General features: G+C 37.1%; 1 long non-coding RNA gene across 1 annotated transcript; it reads right to left on the reverse strand.

Moving 5' to 3' along the window:
* Positions 1 to 1,478: 1,478 nt before the first annotated feature.
* On the reverse strand, positions 1,479 to 2,851 carry LOC128530592 (uncharacterized). The gene is made up of 3 exons (XR_008361137.1): positions 2,394 to 2,851; positions 1,921 to 2,013; positions 1,479 to 1,802 (listed from the first exon to the last, which is right to left on the reverse strand). It is a non-coding gene; the product is annotated as an uncharacterized LOC128530592 (long non-coding RNA).
* Positions 2,852 to 5,844: the final 2,993 nt, after the last annotated feature.

Consider the following 5,844-nt stretch of genomic DNA (forward strand, 5'->3'; position numbering starts at 1 on the left):
TGAAGGCATTGATAATTAGCTGATGAGCTGAGTTTCGGGTGTTTGAGACTGGGAAACACAAAGCTGTACGAATCGCGGCTCCAGGCTTGCGGAGGGTTTCGATGCAAAACTTTTCCATAGAAATGTAAATTCAGTTGTGTTTGAAGATGTGAAGAAGCAGAAAGGCGGAAAAAATGCAAAATAGAGGTTATTTACATTAGGAAATATAGTTTATACATATAGCTTCCTGTCTGAAACTTGTATAAAAGGATAAGGGTGTTATAATGTGCTTGAATGTGTGTGTAAGAGAAGTATGGGTGTGGAAAAAAAAAAATATTGTGCATTTTAAAGGAGTATCGTCAGCACTTAGTAGAAGCTTAAAGACATATGAATGATTGATTGGATTGGATTGAATTGGATTGGATTGGATTGGATTATTATTAATAATAATAATAATAATAATAATAATAATAATAATAATAATAATAATTCTAGTTGCCATGGTTTCCAATTCTTTTTTACTATTTTACAAGTTGCATGGTAAAAAAATCTACATTAATAAATAGCATTTCCATATACACACTATGTGATGAGAACTCTCAGGACTGGGACTAAACAGCTGTGTTGCCATAAGAAAACCACTTGTTAGTGAAACTAATGAGAAAACAAGGGTTTTAATTTGCTAAGGAAAATAAAGATTGTAGTTTGATGCAATGGAAAAAGTCATGTCGTCTGACTTACGACCCTATTCCAGAGAGATGGTGCGTCAGGGTAAGAAGGGAAGTACATGAAGCAATGCACCCAACTCTGGAGACAGTGCTATGATCTGGGGTTGCTTCAGTTGCTCAGTTCTAGAGTTTTTTTTGTTTGTTTTTTGTTTTTTGACCACATGTGCAAGGATGGTTCTTGGGGCATGAGGAATCATTTTCACACATGAACTGGCCACCAGATTGTGTGCTGTAATCAGAGCTTAATGTGACTGAATCAAACCTGAGAGTGTACAGGCAGTGTACATGGACACCTTTTAAAGGGTGTCATTACTTTTGTCCTAATGGAATAGCTTTCTAGCTTATTTATCTTAATTTATGGACTTGTTTGGGATTGCATTCTTTCAAGTCATTAATATAAAACAAGTGCCTTTTTTCCACCGGAACAATTCCAACGTGACGAATGGCTTTTGATTATTAGCCGTCTCTGTTAGATCAACCTTACTAATGAATGTCTTGGAAATCCGCCATTTTTCCTGGGTTAAGCACTACTCTTCGCTAATTGGGGAGCTTTTAAGACTAAATTCTAGATGAGAGTAGATTTTTGGGGAAATTTATGAAGACTAACCCAGTGGGCACAAACTCGTGGAAACCACGTAAAGAAGACGTGTTTTCACCACGTGGAAAAGTTGGGTAATTTAGGCGTAAAAGGCAAGTTACGTGTTGTGTTCAACGTAAATTCTGCAAAGTTTAAAATGTCTACAACATCAAGTGTAAAGCAGACACAAATTACATAAAAGTTGTAATAACCAATAATTTATTCATATTTCAAAACAAACAATACAAAATGCACATAAAAACTGGGTGTAGTGCATAATACTAAAATACCATAAAAATGTGAATACTAAAAGACTAATTAAACCAACAAAACATCTAAGAGAAGATAGAAAACTGTCTCAAACAGCAAAAGAAACAAAATTACAAAAACATTTACTTAACACTTAATAAATGACACTGCATCCAGCCTTTCTTTCCTCTTAGGTGCAGTTCGTAACTGATTGGCAATGGTGCTGAGGGCAAAGGCTTCTGTAACATCATGCGCCTTTACTACACTGTCTGTCAAAGGACAAAAATGTTTAGTATAATTTAGATGCATGGACTGCAATTTATCAATACAATCATTGTGTTAATATAAAACAAAGACACGACCACAAGGGACTGTTCAATTACTTACCAGTTATTAATTTGCACAGCGCTGTCAAATGATGTTTTATCCCTTCGTGATCCCTTCATGTTTAGTTGAAACATAAGTGAATTGGTAAGGAATCTAGAAGTAAACAAACTTATCTATTTATCTTAGAAATAAATGGGTAGAGTAACCTCATAAGTTACACTGAAAAGTTCCTACTTCTATTCTTAGAAATTCAATGGAACATATATTCTGCAAGTGAATGTTAGTGTTCACTGTCAGAACTCCTCAGTGCATATAATATATTATACATGATGATGGTGTTGCATTTATGACAAATTATACCTGTTCATCAAATACTAGCCTGTTTTTATGATTTTTGACAAATTAACGTTTGCAATTGCCTGTTATGCTTCGAAGCCTACGTTAGCTACATACATAGATTCACAATCAAGCTAACCGCGTCGGTTAGAACCTACACTAACTGCCACAGAACATACCAGAATATTACTGCTTACCTCAGTGCTCACCCTGTAACATCACACACAATTGTTCTCTGTATGGGACACAATTGCCACGGGTACTTTGTAACTTCAACAGACCACAAATTTAAACAAATTTCGAAGTTTCTAATTTCTTTTTATTAGCTATAAATGTTTCGCGCTTCCACTTAAAAAAACGGGATCCAGGAAAGGCTGATCACTGCGCATGCTCAGTACCACTCGCTAGACTGCAAAGTCACTCTGCGCAGCGACGCCTATGTGTCGCCTCTAATAGCACATCGGTGTTCTAAACTACTTTTTAGTTTGCAAATCCAGTGTACGTTGTAGTCAGATGTGGCATTTAGGCGATCAGTAACACATTTTGAAAATGCCATTTTAGAACACATTTTGGCTCATGTGTTCAACTTTAGAACACATTGGACGCGTCATATGCGTCATTTTATTTTAGAGTGTGTTTAATTTTAATTAATGATTGTCACATTTATGTAAAAACATACAAAATATGCATTCAAAATTAGATTAAGCAACCATCAATAGGTGGTACGAAAATATTTTCCACGTGATATCCACGTGGAAATGCACGAAGAATAATGTAGAACTAAAACTCCATGTGGATTCCACATTAATTTAGAACAGGTTTTCCACGTGCCTAAAACCACGTGGAATCAACGTGGATATCAGGTGAAAATTGGTGGATCCACCACTTCACCAAATATCCACCAGAAATCCATGTGGATTACATGTGTTGTGCCCGCTGGGAAGACACTAAAAATTACTTTTCTCCCGTGATATTAGTCCTCCTTTTGTAATTCGATACACGTACTGTTCAGTTTGATTGTCTGTTACCCTTCATCTCTGTAACATCGTAATGAGGTCACGACTTACAAGACTCTATTGTTTCGCTAATTCAGCCAGTTGTTTCCTGTCTCATTGGGGTTGACATTTATGAAGTAAACCAATAATTCAGCAAAAAACTAGATAGCCAGATAGTGATAATATACTTTAATTACAGAATAGGCAAAGTAATAGCTCTCTATGTGTTAGTCTGGAAAGATCTGATGTCACTGTGGATGAATTCTATATATCATAGTTTTCATTCTGCTAGCTAATATATCAATTTAACAAACAATGTTGTAAAATTCCCAATTTTCTCAAATTTTACTTAGGGTAGGCAAAAAGGTCAGAAATAGTTGTTTTCATAACTACAGTACTGTGCACAAGGTTCGAGCCACGGCTAAGGAACCACCGCCCTGTATCCTGACAGTACCACAGAGACTTGACACAGACACACTAAGCCACTACCACCCATAATCGTTATTTACGTAACAACTTTATCAGCAACCTCGTTTCCCCTCTCATCTGTTCTAATCACTCAGTCACTCATGCACTCACTCATTGTCTATACCGCTTTGTGTCTACAGGGCACAAAGACATACACATATTTACATGCTCATTCACAAACTATGGGTAATTTAGGAACAATACAGTAAATAGCCTACCCTATACTGTATGTCTTTGGAACACCTGGAGGAAACCCACCAAGAACAGGGAGAACATGCAAACTCAATGTGCACAGACCTGAGCTAGGAATCGAACCCAGACCCTGGAGGTGCAAGACGGCAAAACCAACCACTAAGTCACTGTACCACCAGAAATTTATACTAACCTCTACAATTCCAGGTTGCTATAATGGAAGTGTACACTTTATTTTCAACATGTGCCTTATGTTATACCTAGAAAGGCTCAAGTGTAGTGTTAGAGGTTTATTTGATAATTAGGGTTCGGTTATCACCCTCACCTGGTTTTCAGAGATTATCTGGGTCTTATTCAAAAATTGAGCTGATAAACATTTTATATATACAGTATATAAAAGTTATTACACGGTTAGAGTTATATTCATTACTGACACACCTTGTGTAATAACTTAAGGAGAATCTGAGCATCTAAATGTCTCAGTAAGGGTTAAAGTGAATGCCTCCTACCAGCAGTTAAAGTGACCAATAACCACAGGGTAGTGTAGTTGTCCTACATTAACAGTAAAGTATACAGTAGCTAACCTATAAAAAATGGCCTTCGTTGCATTTAAACGCTCAAAGCATGGAAGTTTATTGAGATGCACAAAGTAGTTCTGCCGCCTGTGAAGAATTTAATCTGCGAGAAAAAGAAGAAGGTCTTTTCAATAGAAAGAGATGGTCGAGATGGACTCACACTGTGTCATGGGAACAGTATTTGCATTTCTGCTGTTCTTTCTAATTAAGCAGCAATCTCAGAAGCACTTACTGCTCCTGCAATTTTTAAGCAGGATGAGAGGGCAAGAGGTACTGAGCTCCTAAAGGGGCCATGGGAGGTAAAAAAAGGAAAAAGAAGAAGAAGAAGAAAAGACAAAATGAGTTGCTTTTTTTTTTTTTAGATGGTTGAGTGTGACTCTCCGGGTCAGTGTAAGAAGAGTGATTGCTAGGCATGTTCGAAAATCTTATCATTCTTTTGTTTATTTCTCTGTCAATCAATTCAGTTTTAAATCTGTAAGTCTGCATAATGAATATTTTAGGTTAGGCTGGTAATACTTCTCGTCCTTTTTTTTTTTCAGAAAAATCATCTTTTCTGCTTTATGATTGGTTGGAAGAATTTGGGCCCATCTAAGATCTAAGATCTTCACAGCATGTGAAATGTGAGCCAATCCATGCCCTTTTCTCTTTCAAAGATCAGAAGCCAGTTGGTGAAAGTCCAAAGTAAACACTGGTGGGAGTGGGTTCCCAGGAACGAACTCTAATGCTGAATGATGATGATGATGATGTCATGTAGTTGTTTTTGGATTGCAATTTTGTACGTCCAAAATACAACATTGGCACAACATTGTTTAGTAAGTTATAATGACTTTGATTAATTCTTTTGATCAACTTTGATTGATGATTTGTTTATATGAGATACTACAAGTAACTCATATCAATCTGGCCAGATTGCTCTGATCTCTTATCATCAAGGCATTTAAACACACAGAGCTATTCTAAACTCAATGCTTTTCTGTCACCATTCTGTGTAAACTACAAAGACGGGTATGTCTGATATTTTTGCTTCTGGTATGAGCATCCGTGCCATGGTTATAGGGGACCTATTGTGCAAAATTTGTTTCTTTCGGCATTTCTAGACATTCAGATGGAGCTCCAGTGTGAAATAGTGTGAACCACATACAGTATAAGGTAAACCCTCCCACCGCTTTTTGTCAGATCTGATCCAGTTCTCTGGATGGGTGTGGCTCATCAGGAGGTAATTTTCATAGATGCTAAAACAGTGCATTTAGAGGAGAGGTGAACTAAACAGCTTGAGGTATGAAATGAAAAATGCATTATCTGAAGGGTGTTTCAGCGGAAACATTAACACACACTTTTGGCAACAGCTAAGGCGTGTGTTTGGTGGCCCAGTGCCCTGCACCTCCAGGTCCTGGGTTTGATTTCCATGTCAGGTCTGT

The sequence above is a fragment of the Clarias gariepinus genome, chromosome 1 (assembly GCF_024256425.1).
Source record: "Clarias gariepinus isolate MV-2021 ecotype Netherlands chromosome 1, CGAR_prim_01v2, whole genome shotgun sequence".
In the NCBI taxonomy this organism is placed as follows: Eukaryota; Metazoa; Chordata; class Actinopteri; order Siluriformes; family Clariidae; genus Clarias; species Clarias gariepinus.